Source organism: Dermacentor silvarum, chromosome 10, assembly GCF_013339745.2.
Source record: "Dermacentor silvarum isolate Dsil-2018 chromosome 10, BIME_Dsil_1.4, whole genome shotgun sequence".
Classification (NCBI taxonomy): domain Eukaryota; kingdom Metazoa; phylum Arthropoda; class Arachnida; order Ixodida; family Ixodidae; genus Dermacentor; species Dermacentor silvarum.
The window spans coordinates 25,800,253-25,828,242 of NC_051163.1; positions in this window are offsets into that span (position 1 = coordinate 25,800,253).

Consider the following 27,990-nt stretch of genomic DNA (forward strand, 5'->3'; position numbering starts at 1 on the left):
CCCACCATTGACAACGAAGCGAGTTCTACAATGACTATAACAATGTCGAATGCCATTAAGCAGTGTGGAACCAACATTGGCGTTTTCTAGAAGAGAAAATAAAAGGGAATGGCGGACCTGATCAAATGTCTTTGCGAGATTAATCTGAGGCATTGAAAGTTGCTCATAAGAAGTGGGACAGAACTCAAGAACCATACGAGCAACGTGTATGTTAGTTTGTATGGAACGGCCTTTTATACCACGTGTTTGATGAAGACCAATAAGAACTGAATTCGCTAACTGTAAACGATTTGACAAACTTTTTGCTAAAATTTTATAGTCAACGTTCGACAATGCAATCGGTCTATAACCCTCAACAGATGTAGTTTTTTCTCTGTGGGCACTTCTAATATTAACAATGTGCGGCTTTTTGTGAAAGACTCTTGTAAATCCTCCAACTCAAAACTGATTAAAAATATCTTCAGTAGAACACGCGTAAGAAAGGACCGAGATGTTTTGTAAGATTCACCTGAAGTGCAATCAGCACCGGAAGTTTTTGTCATTGGTAACTAATCAATGACAACCTCTGCCTGCTGTTCAGTAAAGGGGCCTCTGATGACTGAACAGTCTTCGTCAGTTAGAGGTGTTATTATAGATGTAAAATACTTTAGAAGCTTGGTATTCAGGTTCCCAGAAACATCCCTGAAGAGCACCGAATAGAAGTCTTCAAAATGAGGCATAATGTCACTCGTGCCAGTTACTAATGCCATTTAGCCCTTTTGAACTACCGACATGTACTTGGATGGGGAAAAACTCACGCTTGCAGAAGCTCAATATTGGGACCATATGAATGTGTTGTGCCGGCGGTACAAAACAAATGTCAAAGGAGAGCAGTTTCTATATATGAAGATTTTATTGAATAATTTCGTGATGGTGGAATAAAAGCTAGAGCCGACTTAAGAGCCCTGCTAGACAGAAGGAAAGTTCTGGTTTTGCCAAAATTTAATGTCAAACACGCCACATCACCGATGCGTTTTGGTGGTCGCGGGATGCGCGTTCCGTTGGGGCGTTCCTTCACCGGCCCAAATGCTACTGATATCTGAGGGCTCATGCGTTTCGCGTTGCATAACACAGACAGATAAGCAGCCAATGAGGTGATGAGTAGTGATGAGGGCTTATATGGGTCTCATCATGCTTGATAATGGTTTGACGCGGATGGAGAAGGGGCTAAAGAGCGACAAGGGCTTATAATGGTCGAAGCAATTCTGATAAGGTTTTTAAGGAACGATAATGATTGATTAGGGTCGGGTCAAGTCCGAGAAGGCTGATAAGGACCAATAAAAGTTGAAAACGCTCGTATCATGTCCGATAAGAACAGATAAGGGTTGATAAGGATCGGATCAATAGCGATAAGGTTGATAACGACCGATAAGGGCTGATAAGGGCTCATAAGCGTCGGATCGAGTCCGATAAAGTTGATAACTGCTAAGGATTTATAAGGGTTGATAAGAATCACATAAGTCCGTTAAGGTTGATAACGACCGATAACGTTTGATAAGGGTTTATAATTGTCGTGTAAAGTTTGATAAGATTGATAATGACACAGGGTTGCGTGGAGATGAGCAAGTGGAACAATGCTTACGTATAAAGTGTACTTAGACATGTAACTACAGGGGAGTTTCTGCATAATTTCTCTTTTCTTTTATTGCCATAGCAATTATATGGACACTTCAACCGGATTTCTGCCGTCGTCATCGCCGTCGCCGTCGCCGTCAGGTTCCCTATAGATAAAATCTTCGCCGCCCGCCGTATGCCCGAGCGGAAGCGTGCGGGGACGGGCGCTATCACGGAGAGCGAACGCACTCAATCTCCCACGCACAAGCACTTCTACTGTGCCAACAACCGCGCTCGTCGCTCGACCGCACGGTCTCTTATCTCTCCCACGCGCAAGCAAGGAAGCGGGAAGCCAGCGCCGGAGGGAGCGGGGGGGGGGGGGGGGGGGGGGGCGCACTTCCACTCTGCCAACAACCGCGCTCGTCGCTCGCTCGCACCGTCTCTTATCTCCACACGGCTCTGACCTTTATGCGCCGCGTGCATTCGCCGCTCAGTTTCCGTTGAAGCGATAGACCGCACGTACCTTCGCCGCGGCGGCGTATCCGCTTGCTGCCAGAGTTTTGCCGGTCGTTGTCTGCAGTCATTCAGTGTGATCTATTCATGTTTGTTTGTTCGCGCTCACACCACGCTTGTTAATCCAGTTAGTAATAGTCGGGCCACATTTTCCAACGCACGCTACACATGCAATGCTGCCCGGGTCGGCAGTGCAGCGCTACAGGTGTGTCCCTTCGCACGCGCTGCCCACGGGAAGCGCTTCTCATCAACACCACCGTTTCACACGCGCCTTCTCATGGTCATCGAGTATCTTTTCATGTCGGTCTACTTACGCCGCAGCACACCTGCTTACTTAATCAGCTCATGTTTACTACAATTCATATTGCTACCAAAGCCGCTCACCTTACTTCGTATGACATTGCTGTGTTGCTATCGCATTCATTGCCTCGCCCTTAGGGCGAAACTGTGACATTTTTTTGTCTCCTTTTTATGTGAAGGTTCTGTAGCCCAGTCGACCTCAAGCAGCGTGCCAAACATCTTTTTCATTACCTAAAGAAGAGCTGTAAAAAGGATATGTGGTTTCATCGGACTCACAAAAGTTGCGCGAGGCACCATCCATCGTGCCGGTACTAAGACAGCGGGCGTTTGCAAACACGACGCCCAGCCACAAGCGACACATTGACGTTACTGCACCAACCACGAGCTAGAATAGTGATCGTTAAGCTCTCCTGAATAAATCCCAACTCCTTTTTAAAGCAATGGGGCTTATTCTGTTAAGTGGAGCGTCGTGAAATACGAGCTTCGGCGCCAGGTTAAGAACGTTAAGTTAGGCAGGCTCCGTCGAGCTTCGCCACCCGCACGGAAATAGAGCTATACCTGCTTTACTAGCGCGCGCTTTCCTGCCCTGCTAACCAAATCCGTCGATCCATTTTACCACCTTATTTCTCATCCCCGATGGCAATTGCAATAATGCAGTTCGACATTGGTATAAGTGATCACGTGAAAACGCTTGTGGCTTGCCTTTTCTTTTTTTTGTGTGTCGTTCAGAAACGAGCTTAAGCTTTTAAGACACCTTTCCTCAAGAAGTAGTCTTTGTCATGGGCTGGCCGCCCAGAGCCGTGCCAACCCATGGCTTTCCCGTTTTTCCCGTTCTTTCATCCACGCCTGAAGATGCAGCTTTTTTGTTTTTTGTCGCCACCCACAGGAGCAACACTCACACCTTTCTTTACTTCAGCAGCTTACTCCGCTTGCCCGGCTTTCGAAAGGAGAGGTGAAGATTAAAGAACGCCTAACCAGGTCTTGTAGTCACGCAGCGCGTCGCACCCTTAATCCAGGTGGGATGGGGAGGCGGGCGGGCGGGTGGAAGGGGGTGTTAGCGGGGGGTGCTTCCTTTTTGGCAGCCTGAGCGCTTCACTAAGCCCTGTGCGCCATAAGCAATCACACAACAGCAGACCCGCGCTCATGCGCGAGCGGTGCGAAAACAAAGCCCCGCGCGTCCACGCAGACACCCACACGGGCACACACGCGCAGACACAAGCTGAGAATACAGACTCACACATTACTACAAGTGGAACACAGAACACGGACGCGAGTAACAGCAATAAAAGAATGAGGCAGATTAAAGGTCTGGGTTAGTACCCGAGGTGACGAAACAGATAAACACACACATCCCGGGCAAAGTGCAGTGGCGCCGCCGGCGGTGAGTGGAGGTCCGGGGCCAAAGGAGGGCGCGACGTACGACGACCGCCGGACCACTTGTGGGGCAGCATCGCCGTCTCGGCTATTTGCATAACACATTCGGCCGCCCGGTATTTACATAAATGCGCAGCAGGACAAACACGGGGCCCAGCGCTGCCCCCGAAAGACAGAAGAGGTAGCGCAAGCGGACGATGCTTCACGCCGAGTGCACCGCTCAGTCGATCCTCTTCTTTTTTCTCGTTTATTTTGCCTGCGGCGGACTCGGGCACTTATCTCACTAGTACGGGGCAGCGCAGCGAAAACTACTGCATTACTTCGGCCAGCCGGCTGTACGACGGCGTAGCTATCGTTACGAGAACTTACATTGTTAGCATATATAAAGTGCATACATCTTAATGACACTCATTATCATCAACGCCGTCATCGTTGTCATCATCATCATCATCATCATTATCATCATCATCATCATAATCTTCTTCTTCTTCATCCCATCTCACCATAGCAAAGTGCAGGATGACGAAGACCTATTCTGGCAACCTCTACCCTTAGCTGAATTTTTACAGCGACGCTGTTAAGGGCTCACTCTTCGATGGTCGCGTCCAGCAATAGAAAAAAACTCTCATTGGCCGTATGCTGTGCGTGCGAGTGAAAGCGCGCGAGGGCGAGGGACGCGCGCTTTCACGGGGAGCGAACGCACGGCGGAGAGCAAACGCGACTTCCCAGTGGAAGGGGAGCGGTGGGCGAGGAGGGCGTCGAGGCACCCTAGACTGTGCGTATGCGTCCCCGCTCTCCCACTGCGGCGCATGCGTGCAGCCCTGCCGGCCTCTGCCGGCCTGTGCCGCCTCTTTTCTTAGAGGTAATCTTGGCTTCGTAGTTGACTCCGAAATGTATTGTTACTTCTCCCAAAGCACGCCCCTTCGCTTTCTTGGTCTGGTATTCTCTTTGCTGACATTTAAAAATAATATTTTAGCCTACGCGTGCGAAGGTTACCTACACAGTAGGTAACCTTAGCAGCAACTTAGCTTTCCTTACACTGTCCCTAAACTTAGTTGCACTCTAGCTGTCTATGCCATTGCACTTTACTTCAGCTGCACCTTATATTTCCCTACCCTCCGGCTTACCTTAGCTGCATCTCAGCACCTTACATTAGGGAAACCATAGCTATTCATACACTGCACAGTTTTGTAGACTCAAAGTGTGCATAGCGAACCGCTTCCCGTAGCGCCATGTGTTTCGCTTGAGCCTTCTGCTCATGACTTGTCGTCTGCTGCATAACCTTTCGTGCTGCGTTGATTATTGTCCGTTGTCCTCGGTTCTCATTTCATGCTGACGTGCAACCGCTCATTTTTTTCGTCTTCAGAGCACCCGGGTGTTTCTTCTCCGTCTGACTTTGAGCACCACGCGGTTTTGAATTTCAAAGAAACACAAAAGCCTACAACTCTCGCCGGAACCTTTTGTGGCATTGCAGCCTCCAGGAACACTCTATGGGCCATCTCTGCACACGTGTGGTTTTCAAGGTATTCGTTTGTTCCGTGCGAGCCTTTTTTTTTTGCACAAAGCAGTCGGGGCTTACATTTCGCTTTATCGCGCTATCAATGAAATAATAAAGTTTCTTAACGATAGTTAGCAGTATCACTTGTACTGAACCTGAGACACAGCGGTGGTCTTATTCAACTACGTTCTTCAATTTTCACTGACTGTGACTCCTAAACATAGTGGCAGACATAGGGAAACGTATCTTGAATGCACACGAAGTAGCACCCTCATGGGGGTAAACATTCCCTCAAATAAAATATTTCGATAAAGCGCAGGTACAGTCGTGTTCTACAGTTACAAGCCTTCTTCCGCTGCTCCTTCTTTCCCACCTTCTTTCTGTGATTTCACCTCAATTTTTTCATCAGCTAGAAAATGTCGCAGTTTCGCCCGAAAGACGAAGCATCAACTGCAATAGCAAATTAGTAGACAGCAATATGGAGTAAGGATTGTAGTTTTATCGGCTGCATAAACTTGGACACATTCGCTTACTAACAAAATTAACAAGCATGGTGTCAGCGCACACAAGCAAACATGAATAGATCACACTCAATGACCGCAGACAACCACTGGCAAAACGCTGGCAGCAAGCGCAGCCGCCTCAGCGAGCGAAGGTTCGTGCGATCTATCACTTCAACGGAAACTGAGCGTCGAATGCACAGCGCATACAAAGGTCAAATCCGTGTGGAGATCGCTTTTAAGAGACGGTGTGGGCGATCGCCGCAGCCGGGCAAAGTACAAGCGCCGTTGTTGGCAGAGTAGAAGCTGCCCCCCCTCCCTCCCACGCGGCCTTCCCGCTTTCCTCCTTTCGCGGGGGAGATTGAGTGGCCAGTTCCCCTTGCGCCCGGTTGCAAAATATGCATTTGGTGCCGCAGCACAGCGTCGCCCCGCCTCGCTGCCTCCCATACCCCCACTTCCTTTCGCGCGACCGAAGTCGCGTTTGCTTTCCGCCGTGCGTTCGCTCTCCGTGATGGCGCGCGTCCCCCGCGCGCTTTCACTCGCGCATACGGCGCGCGGCGACGATTTTATCGCCCTTTGACTTTATACGCAACCTCACGGCGACGGCGACGCCAACGGCAGAAAGCTGCTTGAAGTGTCCATATAATTGCTATAGCAATAAAATGATGTTATTGGCACTTAGAGTTGTTCTTCAGGCGTATGACTATACCTTACATAAAAAATGACAGTAACTACTCCGTCATGTGATTCCAAACCTCAGTGTGAAAAAAAAGAAGAAAAAAAAAATAAGAGCTCGGGGAGCCTGACTTCTGAGCAAGCACATGGGTAGGTCTTGTGCCGGCGAGAAGGCACTAGCACTACTCGCTTATCCCAGATAAACTCCGAGATAAAAGACATAATGTAGCCCAACGACACATGTAGTAGCAACGATAGAAACAGAAACGCACGTAGCACGCGTTGTAACGTAGAATCAAGGACCAAAGACCGACGTTAGCGCCTGTGACGTGTGTCTATCTTCTTCCATTGTGATTGAGTCACTGCACCGCATTATGTCATCTACAAAGCAACGACTAGCCCTACATCATTTCTTATCGGGGTTACTTCGCATATGCCTTTGTACAAAACGGTTTTTTTTAGTAAACGGCGAGTGTCTTAACTCATCTGCCCCACGTGACAAAGGAGTTTTTTTAATTTCTGGTTCGCTATATCCCTGACATTTTCTCATTATTTCGACAGTGTAACGAGATCCCCAGCGTGTACCACGGCAGACTGCGTCATAGGCGCCGATGCGGTCGCTCCGTTCCAAGCACGGCGCGGATAGAACCTTCTGTGAAAAGGAAGCAACCCGAAGAAGCGATCGACGCCGAAAGCTATAACGAGCCCTTCAAATTGCCCTGTCAATTTTGAGACGGCAAGTACACGCTTGAAGAACGATCAATTTTCCGAGTCACCGACCAACTCGGGGCCATCAAAGCCCCCCCCTCCCCCTGTTTTATATTTTTCCCCCTCGAAGCTTCGAGGTAAGCGCGGAAACACAAACAAACAAAATGTTTGTTTCCAAGTTAAGCCTTACGAATAAAAAGCAGGCGCAACCTGCGCGCGGCAACCAAAATGCGCTCAGATCACAGCGGAGACGCTCGGTATAACACGCCTCCTCACACCCTTCTCTCTCGCTCTCTCTCTCTCTCTCTCTACCTTCGCTGTTTTCCTCTCATCGCCACAGGCGCCGCCGAAAGTTGGCAAGGCGCTTTGCGGGCTGCATCCATTTCCCTCGTCGTGCAAAGCGTCACCGCGGATTTTTTACGGCCCGCTATATACGAGGTGTCACCTTTTTGACTCGGGCGAAACTGAAAAAGTGCCAGACTTGATACTTTGGCAGGTTGTTGAGTCGGTTGCTCGACCCGAGTAGCTTGGAGAACAAGGTAAAAAAAAAATGAAAGGTGGGGACTTAACCAAAACCGTGCCCGGTTGGCTACCCTGTATAGGTTGGGGAAGATGAATACATTAGAGCAAAATTACTAACGCACACGAAGAACTAGCCCAAGAGTCAGCGCTCCTGGATGGAGAGAGATATAAGGAAAACAAAAGATAAGCATTTATCGTAAAAGAGAGGACAATTTCTGCAAAAACATTCGAGGTCCTAAATCAACATTTTATTTCTTCGAGTAACTAGACTTGAGCTTTCTCTCTCAAGTGCAAGACACTTCATTCAAATCGGTCCAACGTTTGCCCCATAAAACATTTCTGCGTTTTACGTGTATCTAAATCTTTCGAGGAAGTTTACCCTATGACACAGGTACAAAAAAGAACCTCTACATATGAAAATAATCTCGCATTGTGCGAGTAGTGCAGCACAGCTCTGTAAGGACATCACTTGCTGAAGTGAGCATGCTGGTAACTGCGGCGGACAGCGATTCTGAGCAAGAGCTTCCATCCCGGAACTCGGAATTGGCCCGGAATTATAACTTCCTCTTAAAGCAGCGGTCAGTAACTATCTTTATCGTGTTGCAACCGTACACGGTTGAGGAAAGTGTGGAGATGGCAGAGGCGCCATATCGGATTTGATTTCTCGGGGACGTAAGCGCCAGGAGCCACTGGAGAGCGCAGAATTGGTTGTGACGTGAGTGGTCAAAGCAGGTCGAAGAAAGGGTCAAGATCTTCAATGAGCAGCATGCCGATGAGCTCGAAAGCTGGTGAGAGGTTTTCATGCCGAAGAGCATAAAAAGTGCGCCAATCGGACACCACACCTTGAGTTCGGGTGTCGGAGGAACAACCATTTTCCCGTTTAAAGTTCATTTTCATTTAGAACGATAATTTCTTTTTGTTTGTTTGCACTCTGGAAAATTTGCTGCACTCTCAGTTACTTTCCCAATTAAATCTTTTACTTGTGATTTACTGTTTTATTTTCCTCCACTTTTGAGACACACAATTTTGCTTTGCTGCGTACTTATATACTTACGCTGCTTTCTTTCTCCATTTTTCTCGCTACTTAGTATTGCTTTCTTTGTCCCTCGAGAATTTCGTTCCGGTTTTCCTCGCCCTTTAGCTTTCGTATCATCGTAATTCGCCTTGCATTAAGCAAATTTAATTTTAATTAGCTCATTATTATTGATTTCCACAAGATAATCTTAAGCCTTAGGAACAGAATGTGCCCTGTCCAGGATTGCATTGCACAGGTGCCGCTCTATCGCTTCATTTGTTTCGCTCACATCTTCTCGGCCGCCATTTTACCCGAGAACAGTTTCCTCGTAGAAAATGAGTACAGATATTTCTTCCCTTTCATTCGTTTGTTTCTTTTTTTTCTTTCATTCATTTTTTTTGAGTCACACGTCAGCTAAAACTCTCAGGGCTGAGCACTTACCCATACACAAGCGCTCAACAAAATGGATGGGCTCAACTTAATTACTAAAGCTCCGAAAGTGTAACACGGAACATGTGGGTTCGGCTTCTACTTGCGCCAAGTTATAGCTTCCTCCGCTTTCATTTTCCTTTGTCTCATTATTTCGACATTTTGATTAACGATAAGAGTTAATTTCCCTAATGCTTTCTTTGATTTCATCGTCTGTTATCCTAAACTTCGCCGCACAACACTTGAAGAAAGATCACCGATGCCCGTGATGCACAAGTTGGAATGTATGTCGAGAGAAGCTTCAGTTTGGCCTGGATTGATTTGACTCGGAGTGGCTTCGTTGTCTATTTCTACATATAGCTGTACCAAACGTCCCAGTAGTAGTATTTACTGGAATTGATGTATATAAAACATGGCGTTGCAAAGAAAAACGCAGCTTCTAAAGAGAAAAACAAAAATCCCCGCATGTTTCAGGGTATTCACCATAGGTCTTCTATTACCCCAGAGGTATAGAGGGAGATTTGACTCCGAGTCGCTCCGCCGCTTTCTACCAACTCATCATTATTTCTCCCCTGTCCGAACCAATTCCACTGCGTCGCCGCATGCTGACTCTATCAAGACGATCTCTTCCTTTCTCGATCCCTCCATCCATTTTTCCTTTTTACTCGCAAAATGTGTGTATTCGGTTCTTGTTACACGTCTCCACGTTCCATAACGAGCAGATTATGCAAGCATCGCCTGTGTCACGATTTCCCTTTACCTTCTGTCATTCTTTTTCCTTCATCCTTCGCCGTGCCCCAGTTCTGTCCTCGTGTACTCTTGCCTGCCTTCCAGTTTTATTTAACGCACATATTTTTCATCATCACCGCTCTGAACTCCTCTGTCCACATTCCGGAACGCGCGCTTTTTTGGCAAACGAAGCTCGATAACGCCCGCAGTGCCACTTGTGGCAGACTGTAAGAAGGAATCCCGGGGGGGGGGGGGGGGGGTTCGTTGGCACGACAAGACTCCGAGAAAGGGAGAAAGGTTTTTTGCAGGAAAGAGGGCCTAGCGATAGACGCTCACAGTTTCTCCCTACGACCATCTGTGTCTCTTCTCTTTCTCTCTCCCTCTTATACTCTCTCTATCTAACGCAGTAGCTGAGGCAGCGATCTCCATCTCGTGTTAATCTTTCCACTTTCGGTAGCGCGGATGAACTTGAGATTAATGCCTACGCATGCGTTCCGGTCTCGGCGGTCATTAATATCACTTAGGGCGGGCCGCCAGGTGGCGCCATCCTTGGAGGTGCACGCTCCTGGCCGCGGCAAGCGCGGCGCCGAGCCCAACATCCGGGCAACTGAGGCAAACAGATCCGCGACCGTAAACGGTAGTGTTTCATAACTCCATACTAGAGTTTGGCGTGCTTGCGTACGTCTCTGTGTGAGTGGTTGCGTTAGTGCCGGCGCGCGCGTGATTCTCGGTTTTCTGCGAGATTCACAGCGGCGATTTCAGTGGCTGTGACGCTCTCTTTCTGAGCCGGTGGTCACGGGATCGATTCCATGCCGCGGCGGCCTCATTTTGCATGCATATTGAGTGCGGAAACAGTCGCGTGCTTAGATTTAGGCGCAGTATGATTAACTCTCGGGTTGAGGGAAAGATTTCGGAAACATCTAATATGCAGGCCGTGTTTTACACCTGGACATCAGATGGACGCTAAATAAAAACAGTAAGTCAGTTGAGGCTGAAAGAAAGTATGCATTAAACGACACATTTACGTTATTTCTATGGCAAAATGTTCATTACTAAAACAGCAGATAAAGTGCATAGTATCATTCTTGAAATTTGCTTCGAAAACCAGGTAAACAATTAAAACCATAAATCAGCGGGACAGTGACAAATTTCAGAGTACCTGCGTGTATTTAGGACGTCGTGGTACCGAGGATTTTTGCAGAACTTGATAAGTCTAGCCTTCGGCTCCTTTAGAATACAATGTAGACCATCTTAACCTACAGAACATTAACTATAAATCCGTCCAGATGTCATCTAATCTGATGACGTCCGGGCGTGCTGGTTAGGAAACATCGATGTGGCATCACCACTCGTCTGTCGTTTTTTTTTTTTTTTGCATCATTTCTTGCGCCGTCTTTTACTAAGCATGTTTCAACTGCCAGTATGAGTGGCTTTCTTTTTAGGGTATTGTTGAAGCGTGATTTATTTCAATATGAACGGACGATGACAATTACCCAAACAAAAACACGCACATATCAGTCGCGCTGTTTAAGGTCGCATTGAAGAGGAACCAATGAAAACCCTCCCCAAGATCTTATTGCTGCGCTGTCTACTTATACCCTAATACAGGGTGTCCCAGCTATCACGCAGCACGATTAAAAAAGAGAGGAACGGTGTTACGCGAACCAAACCTAGTGCATATTGTTTCCAGTACAGCGGAGTAGCCGCCAGTATTTTTTTAGTTACTGAGATTTAATGAATTAATTGTAATTAATTATCTAACTTGAGAAGTACTGTCCTAATTATCAAAGTGTCAATGAGAAAGTTGTAGAACAACACGAAAAACTCCCGATACAGCTTTCTGTTGCTCAATACGTACTACATAAAAGTGTTTTTCCGAGCATGAAAGAAGCCCACGAATATACGCAAAGTGCCTCGAGCGGCCAGCCGTGCGGCAATTATGCGTGTATTCGCGGGCTTCTTTCACACTCAGAAAAACAAATTTATGTATCACGTATTGAGCAACGGAAAGCTGTATCGGGAGTTTTTGATGTTGCTCTACAACTTTCTCATTGACACTTTGATACTTCGGACAGTACTTCTCGAGTTAGATAATTAATTACAATTAATTAATTAAATCTTAGTAACGAAAAAAATACTGGCGGCTACTTCGTTGTACTGGAAACAATACGCACTAGGTTTGCTTCCCGTAACGCTGTTCCTCTTTTTTAAATTTAGCTGCGTGATAGCTGGGACACCCTGTATATATTTTTCTTTGTGTCGTTTGGAGTTCAACGAATCTATCCTGTTCTCAACTGCATCGCGTTTTCACTTGTTTATGTCAACGCATCCTTGCAGACGTGCACGTCGTGCTTTTCGAGCTATGTGCGCCAGTTCTGTTGCATGCGGCGTTCACCCGTTTATTTATATTCAGGTCGTGCTGTGCTTAAGCTCCGTTGCGTGTGCGATCCTGTGTGTGTAGCCCGGCTGTCACACCTCGGTCGCATTCGTCTGCTGGCCCCGTCGTGTGACAGGTACGCGCCTCGAATCGATGCAATCCTGTCGGCGCGACAGCTCTGAAAAATGCATCACGGTCCACCGACTGCGAAGCGAGAACGCGTGCGCTGTCGCCGAAGGTCGGTGACGTTCGCGCAGGTTTGCTGACAGCAGGTCGGTGGCAGCGAAAACTCCGCCAGTTGCTGTTTGAGGCCGCCGCGTAAGATGCGGAAATTGGTCGCGTTGTTGTGGGCCAAGGAGACGTGGGCACCTGTCCTCCTGAGCCGGGGGGCGGGTGATATTCTGTGTGTTCCTAGTGGACATGTCAATTTTGTCTGTTGCTTAAGTGCTGATTGACTGTAACGCCTGTGTCCTTCTGACGTGTGCCCCAGCCCAGCCAATCAGAACTTCAGCAGCAGACGAAATGGCCATTTAGGTGGACGCTTTCTGAATACCCCCGCTGCCAGAACACAGCTTACGGACACAATCGCTTTTCAAGTCGGTTCTTATTACTTACTTGTATGCTATATGAACTCGAAACAACATTTTCTTTCATTTAAATGCCACTTTTAGATGCCTGCAGCACCATCTACATGCTCATGTACAATGTAACAATCTCCTCGAGGATTGCCACGTTGATGATGCGTTATGTATTTTCACATCATTTAGCTGTATTCCACTATATACGGCACTCTTGCCTTTCGAAAAAAAGAAACTACCATGAAAGTACTTCATCTTCTTCACCGTAACCATAATCAACAACATCATAACCGTCATATTCATCATCATTATAGCTTTCTTCTTATTATTCTCCTTCTGCATTAGAGTCGCCGTTGTCTAAGCTTCCCACCTTAAACCCTTATCATTAAGTTTTGCCATTACTATTAATGTAAGTATAAAGGCATAACGCGGTAAGAGCAAAGTTTCATCTACCTAGGAGAACTGAGACATTAAATGATGGCTCAATTAAAGAATGCGCTTTTTGAAAATTTTAGTTGCGTCTCTAGTTGACTCTGCATACTCTTCTCCGTCCTCATCTGGGCAAATGGCACTCGAGCCAAAGAGAATGCAGGCGGGTGGGAACCGAGCCTCAATTAACTAGCTATCAAATGTGCGCAGAATGCTTACAGCAAGGGACCATGAAGGCACAATGTGTTTGTCGGTATGCCTGTGAACGAATACAATTGTGATACCTGTGACATCTACGCGAATTTACTGTGCCTTTTGATTATTCTAAAGGTGCGTGTAACCGTTGTGGCGTGGCGCTGAGCTGTCAACAGAAAGGGCTTGCGCAAGCTGACATTAATTTGACAGCTTATTCACGAACAACATGACCAGAAAACAAGTTCGTGCTGCTCAGTAACAAGCTACGAATACCTGATATTATATTTTTTTTCTGGACACTGTTGTCCGTCTTGGCTGTAACAGGGTGGGTACAGGATGTTTGCACATAACATCGAAAAGTAATGTGAATGTAAACAAGGCACGTAGAAAAGAAATACAAGAAATGACACTACTTTGGATAACACGCATGTTTGTCACCCTGTGAGAATTAATATGTATGTGACATTGTACAAACAAACGCTAGAGGATACATTCTAGAACATTATCAGAATGCGGGATGATACTTGTGAAATATATTATGAGATGCTTTTAACCTTTCCTCATGCAATTCTTGTTTTAGTTTTTCCAATTACCGAGCGAACATACACGCGCCCCAAATATACAGTAGACACACTGCATTTCACACATATAGGTGGCGCTCAAAATTAGTGTGCACCGAAATGCGTCTATCGCTGATGTGCAGAGGCAAGACGAAAGAAACGGAACCCTAAGAAAATAGAACGTAAGGCTGCTGTCCCTAGCTTTCAATACATTCCGGCCAATTAATACAATATTTAATACAACCCTGGACAATTCCTCTAGCAGTCAAGCTATACGCCAAAAAGGGGTGCAAGAGTAAGTTTATAATGCGAAAAAAAAAGTACGGTGAAACAAGTCCCTACGTAACTAGCAAAACTTTTAAAAGACTCCGAAATGTAGATATCGCGCGCAATTCCATGATGTAAAACAATTACATTTCTACTAGCGTTGAACCTTCTCCGGTCATCAAAAACATGCGCTCAGTCCTGGAACAAAATTCTTGTCCGCATGTTTGAAACACCAAAAGCAAATGCACTAACATGAGGCACTAAAGTGTAATATACAGAGGCTTGCAGTGCCCAAATTTACTTTTCTTTCTAAAAAAAAAAAAACAGCTTTTCCTTCAAGACAACACACTCTGAGTACGAAATATGCTGCAACCGTCGCGTTTTCCTATAGTAGGTTAAAAAATATAGAGAGAAATAACATTAAATAAGTACAAAACTGAAAAAGAAAAGCAAAGAGGAAGGCAAGCACGCAAGAAAATCGGTCGAAATCTCCCAGAGCGCCAAAACACGAGCGGAGAGAGCGACATCTGGCGGCCCGGAGATGCGATTAATTTGAGAGGGACGCGAAAAAAACGGTAGCGCATTTTCGGGCGAACTGCTGCGGCAAAGGGTTAGCGAAAATACAACTGCCACCGTGTATCTCGAGCGCGCGCCGTGATTGATATGAATGGCAGTCTCCCCATTCCCCAGAGGTGGCGCCATAGCTGGCAGCGCCATTCGTTCCTCCTGTACGCCCCTCCGTGTACTGCAGAAAAGTGGCGCCGCACTCACTTGCACTCTTATTCTCTTTGCACGTATGTTCCACAAAGTAAGCGGTTGCGTATTACTAATACTGTTAGTACCAAGTAAGTGGTACACATACAAACCACTTACTGAGTGTAACCTCTGTTTCTCGGCCACAGCTTCGTGTCATTGTTACTGTATATCACTCTTTTGGTTCCGCATAGCATTCAGCAAGTAAGCGGAGAATATTTTTGAAGAAACGTTCCACGTACATTGCGTAACTTTTGTCGAACCAGATTAAGCGTGCATAGCTGAGAGCCTTAGTGTGTATACGTGCGCTTCGGCCCTGATTCGCTAACACCTCCTCATTTCTTTCCTCTCCTTCTTTTTGACGTCGCTTTTCCGCAGCCTCTTCCTTTACTCCGCTGATCTCGCGTGACACCGGCACGCGGCTCCCTGTAGTTTCTGGCCTCGGAAATTGTGAATACTGTCAGGTGCCAGAAACACTCGATCACATATTTTGCGTTTGTCCAGCGTACGCGCGAGAACGACCGCGAATGGTCTCTTCCGTCGCCAGCGTCGATAAGAGGCCGCCATCAGACGAGTTTCGTTTGAGTCCTTGGCCTAACGCAAACAGCGCACCCTTGATTACTAGTGTCACTACATGCTTTTCTACAAGTCCCTGGGCTAGACGCACGGCTTTAGAGATGGCACGACGTTGTAAACTTGTATATACGCACCTCCTCCTCCTCATATCATTCATCAGCCCTTTTCCTCCCTGTCCCTTTTCCCCGGTGTAGAGTAGCAGGCCAGAGCAAGCTGTAGCTCAGGCTGACTTCTCTGCCTTTCTGTAAATAGCATTTCTTTCTCTCCCTCTCTCTCTCTTGTCGAAACGACCTAGCACACTTTGTGCCACTGTCAATCTTTCGACGGTACACTATATTCAGCGTACTATTTTCTGCCGCGTAGACGACGGACCGTTCTCGGAAGTAAAGGTCCTGGGGTCTTGGCCGAAGATCTATGCACAAGGCCACTATAAAGCGCTAATACGCTCCTTGAAGTGAAGTGGAGTGTATGCGAGCCTTTGCGACTACATGCGTGAGTGAACAAATATCTGCGGATTCTTTTTCTTTCATTCGGTCCTTCTTATCTTTGTTTCCCTTTTTCCTTTCCCCAAGTACAGAACTGCCCATCTGGCGCGACCATGCTTAACCTCCCTTCCCTACCCTCTCCTCCTCCTCCTCGTCCACCTACTCCTCCTCCTCCTCTCTCTCTCTCTCTCATTTTCGCTTAGGGAGTATGACGTGTGGCGTTGACAGGCGTTAACAGGCATTTGTGCACCCGATTACGAGTGGATCGAAAATGCCTTTTCCTTAACGTTAAGCAAACAACATTGCCACTGTGCTGTGCAAATGACGGCAAGGTCAAAGAACACAACCTGTCGAACAGCACAGCCTGCTAAGGCCACGATCACCACGACCCCTCTCCAGATCTCCAGATTTAGTGTCTCCTTTATAGCCTTATGCTTTGGCGAGCTTCGTTTGCCTGTAAGGTGACGGGTAAATAAATGGGAACCACGCAACAAATATCGGTCAGGGAGAAAAGTAGAATGAAGAAAATAAACGTGTTTTTGATAGACAGTGCGTGACCTGAGGACCTTACAGTAAACAAGTCCACTTGTTTTTAAAACAATAAGAAAAAAGAAACGACAATGAGGAATTTTCTGTTGTCACCGGCATATCGTTTACTAATTAAGGGGTTACTTTTGGCGCAGGGACATACGTCTATTTTTCTATTCAAGTATAGTACACGGGATACGCACAAATGGTCTCAGTAGGCTAACGCTTAATCAAGTTGAATGATATTTAATGCATTCCAAAGAGGAACATGGAATTCTACCGACTACGGGAAGCAGAATTTTAATTTAGGGCAGCATTTTACAAAAGTTGTTGAAATTTGAGGATCAAAATAATTTAAGCGCGGAGTTTGCAAATCCGTACCTCTGCGTAAACTGAATCTCTTAGATGTACGATTTTGCAGGTTACATGCAACTGCTGAAATGCTTAAGAGGGTTTTGCAAAAATTGGTATACTTAAGAGCGGTTTATAACACATCAGGGTTGTCTGCTATGGTAGTCTTAATTGATGGAGTTTACAGAATTGTTAAATCTATTTTTTTTAAATCCTGAGATACAGAGTTGTAAGCTTGCCACATCAGTTTTCATAAAGTTTGCAATTTTACACAATTTCTTGTAAAACTTTGATGACCTATAAGTTAAAGTGTTACCGCAGTAGGTAGATTTACCTTTTTCTAAATTCTAAATGCCTCATAAGGTTTGGCTCAGTGGATCTTGACCAAAACGATTTCTTCTTTGCCACGTATTCAGATAGGAGCTTCTGAATTTTCTCGCGTTTCTTATGCTGATATAAAAGAAATAGTATATGCATAGTTACAAGTCATCAAAATTGATTGGGTACTTTGGCGTGATATTTTATATTTCCCGAATAAATACAAAATATTCAGCGCGAGAAATAAACCTGTGAAAATTTTGCTTTACGGACCTTTCAAGAAAAAAAAACGAATACTTACTTAGATACAATCTCAATTACCCACGAACAGATGCCTATACTGCAATCGGAGCAAACATGCTCTGCCGGCTACCATAGACGATGTGGACGTAGTCTTAAAACCGTACAAAAAAGTATTCGCATGATTTCGATACTTATCCAAAACAATTGATTGTACTTATGAGTAAAGAATTCTACGGCGTCGCTTATCTGAACGCACACCGATTGGACATTTATTATAATCAGCGACAGGTAACTTACAAAGCTCTCCAACTACTCTTCCGCGAACCTAAACGCCACAATTGGCAAAGTAAAGAACTGATCCCAGAAGGCAGTTTACCTCGAATTCGCCAACAACAAAAATCTTCTACAAACGACCCTCGGCCCATGGGAGACTGCGGAAGCACCACCGACCTCAACCACTATTCGTCTTACAAGCCCGCCAGGCCTGTCAAACTTGACACGTGACAAAAAGAAGCCGTGGCTTTCGTCAGGCGGGCCTTATTGATAGCGGGCTTACGGTTCTATCTGACCGCTCCGAGAGCGTCCACGTCGGTGCTCGTATTCCGGGACCTGTCAGCTCTTTCAAGCTGATGCAGGTTGAGCGAAGCTGATAGCGGCTCCGTCTTAACCTCTAACGCTCCAGCAGGGAGGTCTCTCGATGATAATTACCTGCGTCAACACGAGATAAGCAGTTGGGACGTCAGTGTTTACCTGGATCCCTGCACGTCGGGGAGGTACGGGTAAGCACGTCATATATAGTGAACCTGTAATGCATTATTAATGCTTTTCGCTCTTGCCGAAGGAAAGTAAAATTTAAGCGCAATGCTAATCTAATATTTTCCCAGTCTCTTAGCGAAAGTGACTAGCTTAAGACGTACATCCCTTAGTCTAAGTACCATTTCTACGATATGAACCGTCATATATTTTAACGGCCCGATCAAGTTTGTAGAAAGAGTGGTTGCTTGACCTCGTCGCTCCCAACGCACCAGATACACAAAGTTTGACGGCTTAAAATGTCTATCTAGGCACCGGAAACTTACTGCGTAGCCTAGGTGCCGTTTTCGATACGCTTGGGTGGGTTTTCAGTTGTGAATACTTCACCAAACTTATTACCAAATGATGAATTACTATAACAATTATGTTTTAACTCATATATAACATTGAATTGGTTTTCTCCTACAAATATACTCTCTAGTGCCATAAATTATGACAAAAAAGTTGTGTTAATTTTCGTTAATTTGTAACCGTGTTTGGGCATTACAGGCTTTTGGGAGCACTGACACATCATAGCTACTCGTATTTACGAAATTGTAGAAGCTCCACTGCGCACTTTTTTTTGGCTTCACTTATTTTCCCGGCCACTTATTATTAGTCAGCACTTATGCGTCCCACATTGTGCACATTGTCTTCAATGCACGTGACCATCTATGGGACTTGACTTTGGTGTCACGGCGCCTCGCTGCACAGGCAGTGATCACTTCCTTCCTCTCTTGCTCTTTCTATTTCCCTCTTTCCCTTACCCCCAGTGTAGGGTAGCAAACCAGACGCTCATCTCGTTGACCTCCCTGCCTTTCCTGTCTTTGCTATTTCTCTCTCTCTCTCTTCAGCACTCGACAGCTTATAGTGCCTAAACATATCCGGGCACACCGCCGTTTCACACAATGTACATTTTCTAGCAAATAAAGATTACTAACAATTTCTTTCACAAAATGATGGTGCCCCCCAATTTTTTTCTGCTAACACGTGAAAGATCTCTTATCCCTCAACTTTTCAGTGATAATTCTCCGAATATGGGTAATTCCCTGCGCGAACTTCACCGCCAACCGCAAAAAATCCGGGAAGCTAATGTTTCAGCTTGGCCAAGTAAGTCACATCTTATGCAAAAGAAAGTCCAATGGGCATCGTCTATACCAGGGGTTCTCAAGCATGTTCGTTCCAGGGAACCCTGCTAAGCTCCATGAAGCGCCAAGGAACCCCCCCCCCCCCCCCGCCATTTAACCGAATTAAAATGTCCTAATTAACCGAATGTCGAATTACCCAAGCTATCAAGAAAACAATAAATGAATGCTTACTACGTCAACAGGCTTTTATTTACTGAATGAATTAGCAAATCTTGTTTCTATTTTGCACAAGAGCAGTGCGGCACTCGCCGCGGTGGCTCAGTTAGCAAAGGCGTTTCGTGGCTGAGCACGAGGTCACGGGATCGAATCCCGGCCGCGGCGGCCGCATTTCGATGGAGGCGAAATGCAAAAACTTTTGCCCGTCTACGCGCTTGCGTTGTAGTGCATGTTAAAGAACCGCAGGTGGTCAAAATTAATCCGGAGCCCTCCACTACGGCGTACCTCACAGTCAGAACTGGTTTTGGCACGTAAAACCCTAGAAAGAAGAAGAGCAGTGCGGAAGCTGAAGTTCTCGTCATCTCATGACTTATTTGAGCTAGCAGCGGCGAAGGCCTCGCGACATCTTTCGCAGCGCGGCCGCGGCGCGCGTCATCTGAGACACGCTTTTCACTACCGCGCACACATCCCGATTATTTTTTCGCTAGTGAGCTGGTCGCCAACAAATTGCCCGCCCATCGCGATGTAGCCGGTGCTCTTCATCTTCGACAGCTTTGCACTGAGTCAAAGCGAAACTACTGCTTACCGCAACCGCTGCGGAGAAAACCGCGGCCGTTATCGACGAGATCATGGTCGGCGACCTTGCGGTTCAGAAGGCAGGCGGCCGACGCCATAGCCGACGCACTCACCAAGTCAAAACGAAACTACCCTTTGCTGCAACAAGTGCGCACGAAACCGCGGTCGCTATCGACGCGATCATGGATGGCGACTACGCCGCTGCGAAAGGCACGCAGCCGACGCGCGCACCGTCAAAACGAAACTACTATTTCCCGCAACCGCTGCTGCGGATGAAACTGTGCTGGTTATCGACGCGATCATAGATAGCGATTACGCACTTATGAAGGCACGCGGCTAGCAGCCAACGCTGTGTTACGCGCGGCGATTAACGCAAGAATAAAGGCTTTGAGGACACAATTAGGCACGAAGAGTTCCGGCGTTGCTGTCAGTCACGTATAGCGTACGATTGCCGCTGAGGACCATACCAATGAGGACTGCATCGCTTCGTTTTTGGACGCTAACGCCGTTTTAGCTCTTTTGCGGCGCGCACTTGTCGTGCTCCGCGCCCCATCAGTTTTTTTTTATTCCTCCGAAGTATAACATCAGTGCGCACGCTATCGGCACCTACCCTATCTACAAACGGGAGAAATGCGCACGGTGGTAAGTTAGAGCCTCCGAGATTCAAGTGCGAAAGCTTAGGCGCGCTGCACATGGCTGCCCGTTTTCGGAGAATGGGTGGCTACAAGCTGCTTGCGGATTTATTGCGCAGTTCGCGCGTTGCCGTTACGCACTGTGATGTGCTTTTTGACACTCGGGCATAGGTAATTGAGGTTCTGTGGATCAAGCGCACCTCGTGTTCGCCGTTTTCGCCACTTGGCGAGCGCGGGACCACGGAAAATTTATCAGTGGCTCGCGGAACCCCGAGCACGGGCCTGCGGAACCCCCGGGTTCCGCGGAACCCACTTTGAGAACCCATGGTCTATACTATAGCGACCGTCTTCTCAGAGACGCTCGCTAGATAGCTAATTCAAGAGAAAGCTTGTAGAAAACAGTTTCCTACAAGATTTAGTGGAGGGAATTTTGGCGCTGGTGTTCACGGAAGTTGCAAGGTTAAGCAGATATGGGAATCGTGAACAATCCATAGATTAGTCTAAAGTTCTACCGAGTGGATTCAAACGGCTATGTGACTTCGCAAATTGTTCGTTTTTTACAAAGGATTGCGCTTTAATTGAAACAACATGTACTGATTACGCATTCGCGCCTCACTGTGCTAATGAAACTATCAGTGCTTGTAAATTGAACAAGATTAAGCTTAACAAATAACTCATTGTTGCACTGCAGCACGCACAAACGATATACACAAGTAGAGGTAGCCAACAAGTGCTAACTCGCAACTCAGGTTATTTTGCAAAACGGATGGTGCGTATATGGTTCAGCTCACCAACCTAATTGATGATGGAAAGCGCTATGACTCACACAAGACACAAGAAGAGTAAGAATGATTCCGACACGCACACACAAACATAAAGAAAGAGGGAGAGAGAGAGAGCGCTCCTTGCAACTAAAAGATTTATTTCCAGGTCTATGGTATGCACGGGCAATCTTCAACCTGACGAAAATAAACTTACTTGGGAGTTCAGCGCTTGCGTGTCAACTCTGCTTGTAGCCTTACTCTTCTGTGCGCGCTTAAGTTTAACAATGAATCATTGCCAACTCGCCCAACTTTCCGTTCTATCGCAATTAATCAATAACTTCGTAAAGACGTTTGAATCCTTAAGCACGAAGGCAAGGCAAGCTGTAATCCATCATTCCTCTGGTAGCTGAACAGTCGCAGTGCCAGAGTGTTCTCTAGTAATTTTTTAGAGTAAATTCTACGCTTGAAAGCACGCAGGAAGCGAATAAACTAGTAGAGAGCATTACACCACGAACGCCAGCCTTGATCAATCCAACTATCCCTGAAGGCATTCCGTTCGCTATTCCCTGGAATAAGTCAGCCCAACACGTGATCTCCGAAACTGAGCGTATTGGCCGGGAACGTTTAGTTCCCGGTAGTTTTTAATCGTAATTGTTCAGCTGCTCTGATATAGTGCCTAGATCCCTGCTTGGAGTGAAAAATTATTTACACCCTTATTCATGTTTAACGGTGTAAGTTATTTTTCAGTCTATAGAGCTGGAGCGTTAAAGGTACCACGATCACGTGTTGGGCCGACTCATTTGGCTTCAATCACGTTTGCGCAATGCTTCGTTCTAGTTATAGCCTTCCTCCACGCTTGAAAACGAAGTCACGGTGAGCGTAGGTTGCCGCCAGCCATTGCGAAGCCAGAAAAAAAGAAAAGAAAAGAAGGAAGACGAAGACGAAGCAAAAAGGGAACACCGCTCCCCAGGGCACAGCGCGGGACGTGTCGGCCTCCGTGCTCTTCGGCGTCCCATCGGCCATAGGAAGAGGAGGAGGAAGAACAGGCGGTAAACGGTCGAGCAGGCACGCACGCTGGCCCAGCCCAGGCCTCACGAAGATCGTTACCGCGGTGGCACACGCCTGGCCTCTCCGTGTCCCTGCAGAGCTGCCGGGGTATCGATTTACGAAGCTCGCAGAAAAGGGGTTGCGGGAGTTGCCTGCGCTGTTGCGCACAGGTGTGTCGGGTCTCTGTTCTCTTTGTCACCGCCTTGACGCTAGTCGTCCCCACCTTTGCGTTGCAAACGGGCTGCTGCTCGGCGTCGATTCGATGCAGGAGGAGGAGTTGCTTCAAACCGATTCTCCTGCTTTTCTGCGTCGCTCCGGATTGCTTCTTTGTTCGGGCGACTACATTACGGGAACCACGCAGGGAATGGTCCAACTCGCGGACGTTAGAGGTAATGTTAGGGAAGGAAAGATTGAGATGGCCGGGTCCTGGCCGTGACTGGATGAAGAGAGAGAGAGCTAGTATATTGGGAAAGAAGAAGACAGTAAGAGTTGAACACTGGAGGCTAATGAAAGCGTGACCAACCTGAGAATATGGGGTAAGAAAACATTAGCGAAGGCAAAGGAAACAGAGAAAATACCAAGCTAATGAGATAAGAGAAACGGTTTGGTAGCAGTGCTGATAACTTTTTTGGACAATTTTGCCAGGTCGTGGCGCAAAGGCCTCCATATTTAGCGAGAAGTCGCAACTGGTAGGGATGGTGTTGATAAATTTCTAGGAATATCGTTTGTTTTGTTCCTAGAAGTCTTCCGAATAAATTTTTAAACTGCAGCTTCAAATGAGCTCCTGCGTCGGCGAGTCAATGGTTGTAATGTGGGAAAGCGAAACAATACCTCGATTTCCTAGAACAATATCAGCTCGCAAAATATTGATTTGTGTAGAAAAGCACAGCTGCAGGCAGATGGCTCACTAACAAGTCCTTCTGTATGTCTTTAAAGTAGGGACAAATGTAGGCTCATATATACCCCTAGTGATAAAATGGCGCCAAGCCATTGAACTTAGCCAACGACCCTTGATGAACTTTGCCAGGTCAATGTTCTGTTTACGTCACTGAAAAGGTCATTAAGGTTGCTAAAACTCAAACAGGCAAAGGTGATATCACTTCCGGGGTACCCAAAAAAAATTGGCAGCACACATCTCTGATGTCTCTCCGTGCAAGCAAAGCTTTGTTAATTTTGGAGAATGGTGCACTGAACCACAACGTATGTTATGTGCAATGTACGGGTCTCTTTATTCACAGATTATGATGGATCCATGGTTTCCGATCATTTCTTTTCGTCTTGTTCCGCAGCTGTCTGGGTCTTCCGAGGGGCCACCAATCAGAAATCAGAGAACTGGTCCTCTGCAGTCTCTTTTATATATATATCTGGTGACGTCATTTGCCTCTTTTTGATGGGTTAGTAGCTAAGAGTACCTTTTTTGTTATTTTCGAAACGGCAACTGCTCTTACCACTGGCAAAATACGACCCCTTGCTGAGAATTTCCACGCGTTAAAATAGCTTGCTATTATTAATATGCATTATAAATCATGTGAGTGAACCAAGGGTACATGTAGCGCACAACCTTTAGTCAAACGCCACAGTCGACCGGCGCTTATTAGACGTTTATGAGAGTTAATCAACTGTCAGCGGAAAGGGTGCTATATGTGTGGTCCGAATGAACTGTGCTCGCAGCAAGTTGATAGCGGTTACAAACGGACACCAAAGTTGCGGGAAGAGGCCAAGAATGCTTCGCTTTAAACTCGCGACTGTCTTCGCTTTAAACTCGCGGCTGTCTTTCTAAGTTACAAAAGTTGGCCGGTGACTCGTAGACACAGGCGGAAGCGACGGGCCAGAAACTGTGACCACATATCATCATCATCATCATCATCATCATCATCATCATCATCATCATCATCATCATCATCATCATCATCATCATTCTATATTTATGTCCACTGCAGGACGAAGGTGGTCGATGCAGAAATGCCGACCCATATGGCAACCCGACCGCGTTTACATGTATCTTGCCAGGCTGCTTAGGCGAGTCAATGCGCCCCTTAAAAGCGAGTTGACCGAACTCCCTTCGACCAGTGGAGCAATTATAAGGGGGGGGGGGGGTTGTAACACCCCCTCCCCCCTGAGGGTGGTTTGAACAATTAGAACCACAACACACACATTATTATTTTGGTGCTCTATCAACGCTATTACTGTCATTCCTGAGTTCTCCCACTCCATCAGTCATAACTGACCTCCTTAGACACTGCCACCACTCACTGCTGCCATGGCTGTTTAGGTAAGAGCTTCAACGGATGACCGCGTGCACTGCTCTACAGACCGGCTTCTTGGCCCGATCAAGCGCTTTCAAGACTTTGAGTAAAACGCTGAAGAAATAAGTACCGTCATCAGCCTTGGTGTCATTATTATAATTATTAGGCATTTTATTTGCTGTTGGATTCTTCTGGCTAAAGCATAGCAATTAGTCTGGCATTGCATATTATGCCAAGTGCGTGCCCCCCCACGGGAGAGATCCTGGGTGCGCTACTGCCTTCAACGCTCGAAGGACCTATCTCGCTAGCGTTTACCTGAGCACAGAAATCGGCTTCTGGTGAGACAAGCCGATTCGGCCCAATTTTATAGAGTTCATGTACACGTACCAATAGAAGAGCTACATTGCTGGTGATTAAATGTGTCGCTGAGCTGGATTAATCTTGTCGTCTTGAAGAAAACTGGCGGAGCCCCACGAGGTTGCGAGAATTTACGGTGTTATTATCAGGCGCAATATCAAGTACAGTAAAGGTAATGCTGCTTCGCGCAGTTTTAGTTGTCAAAAACATTCGCAACAGCGCGCGAGCCATCAGCTAAATAGAGCCGTGGCTACCGGGCTTGGCTTTTCCTTCGTCTATCTTTGACTTATTTCACACTGCATCGCTTGAGAGGAAGATCTACCCCTGGACCTTCTATCTATGAGAAAATGTATGCATTATTTATCACTCGGAAATATACGACTATTCTGAGAGTAGGGCTTTGGAAAACTCTGGGTAATATTGTATCAATTTCACTCAGGCTGCAAACTCATAAATCACACTTGTCCGCTTCATATTCTCTCATGAATTATGTTTAAAAAACTGGGATGTCTGCTTTCCGTACAGAGTTCCGCACAGGCGCAATCTAGCATTCTGTTCAAGTATAGAGACGGTAAATCATGAGGTTCAAGCTGTGAATGTGAATGACAAGACAGCCATAAAAAGTGCTGGGGACAGTAGCTTTTGTTCAGGCATCTCTTTCTTACATCCCTATACTTTGGCAAGTGAAGCATTCGAGGAAATCTCCCAGGGAAACAGTGATTCACATATGCCTTCACACACAAATCAGTTGTATTGATTTGATATGACAATTCTCTACGGAGCGGTGAGCTGTAACGCGGTTTAGTGCGATATACGGAGGTGCTAATTAAGATTCGTTTGGTTCTTAGAGGAGCACTGTTGGCCGAATACATCACACTACTGCTCCGTAAGATTCGGAGCGTCCGTATTAATTAGATAGAAATGTGTCTCAGTAAAAAGTAACTAAAGGCCTGGTTTGAACCGGCTTTTTTCGCTCCGCTCAAAGGAAATCTATGCACTTATTTTAACGTGAATCTTTTTCGCCTCTTCCTCCTGGGTATCGTACGATGGTGTACCTTTCAGAATAAATATGTAGATATAGCTATAACAGTTCGCGACGTATAGCACTGTTTGCTGACCGACAAAGTTACGGTAGTGAGCGCCACCTTTGTTACGCCTAATAAAACAACAAATCACAGAATGACACCCCTGCATAAAATGTCGGCCAAGAAGTAGCATACATTTAAATCCCACAGGCGTCTTAATGGAACAGCGCCTGTATTCAACAGCTTCTTTGATTTTTCTTTTATGTCCTATATTTGGGCTACCCCATTATTTTACCTGGGCATGCGCCTATTCTTGGCCAATCCTCTAGTATGGATATGTGCCGCTGTGTAACAGGATGTATATCATGCTTAACTATATGTCAATATGTGTCATTCTTCTGTCGGAATACACCATCATTCAATCGAAGAGCACCATGCATCACCCACGTCCTCATCCCATCCTCGTGACGTCACTGCGTCGACGTCTCACACTGTGCAATCACCTGATAAGATGTTTGCATTTCGGCATAGCATGTGAACTATGTAGCACATAAACATAATCACCGCATGAGATTAAAGTGGCGAATTGTGCGTTGCATAAACGTAAATATGGTACCATATTACACGTGACACAGGAAGCAACTAGAAAGGATTGCACGCGTTAAATTTAGCGGTAAAGCATGTCCCACCCCTTTGTTCCCGCGGCATTGTTTCCACTGCGCGGCTAAGCTTTCGTCGGCTTGGTTTGGCTGAATAATAACGTGATGTTACATGTTCGGCTCTTGCATATGCGGTACGTCTCTTGCTAACTGTGCTCTAGCCATGCTTTGCGAGATGGTGCGAAGATGTATACGTCACGCTGTAAGCCGCAGTGCTGCATAAGAGGAAAATGAGATCAGATGAAGATGAGCTGCCGGGCTCCCTCAAAATTCGGTTCACGTAGATTTTAATTAGTGCACTGTATCTGCGTAATTGTTTGCTGTTGCTACGGTGACGAGCTATTCTACCTGAACTGCACAGCAGCAAGTGTAGGCGCTGGTGAACACGTCACCTCATTTTCCCCTTACGCGGTACGGCGGCTTACAGCGTGACGTACTTCTCCGTACGGTCTCGCAAAACATGCTTAGAGCACAGGTAGCAAGAGAGACGTACCGCATATGAAAGAGCCACACGTGTGTCACCGAGTTATCATTCAGCCAAGCCAAGCCGATGAAAGTGAAGCCGCGCAGCGGGCACAATCTCTCGGGAGAATCAGATGGAAGGGGCCTTAGTCGACGAACTCCGCTTCCATTTCTTCTCCCTGCAATATTTTTGTTCGTTTTTTTTCTCCCTTCTTACATACCTTTGCGCGAGTGCCATTCGCTGTATCCGCATGTCGTATAGACGTCATCCGCTTATGCCTTAGACGGCGTGCACCGTATCTACAATACTCGGTGATCCATCATAGGGGGGTGTGATTGGTTCGCCTCGAAAGCGTAACTCCGGTGAAAACCTTTTCGTCGCCGACGCCTTCGCTTGTTCATCTCCATTTTACCACTCCATACGCTTCAGCACAATCTTGCCAAGAGCTGCTGCTATTACGTTTTTACGTGGAGAATACCGCATTGCGACACGTTCCGTCACCGCCCTGGTAGGGCAAATTTCCCTTGCGGGCAGCAGCTTCTGAGCCGCTCCCTGGAGGAGGGCCCGATAAGGAGGCCACTAGGGAGGCACACGCAATCCATACGACTC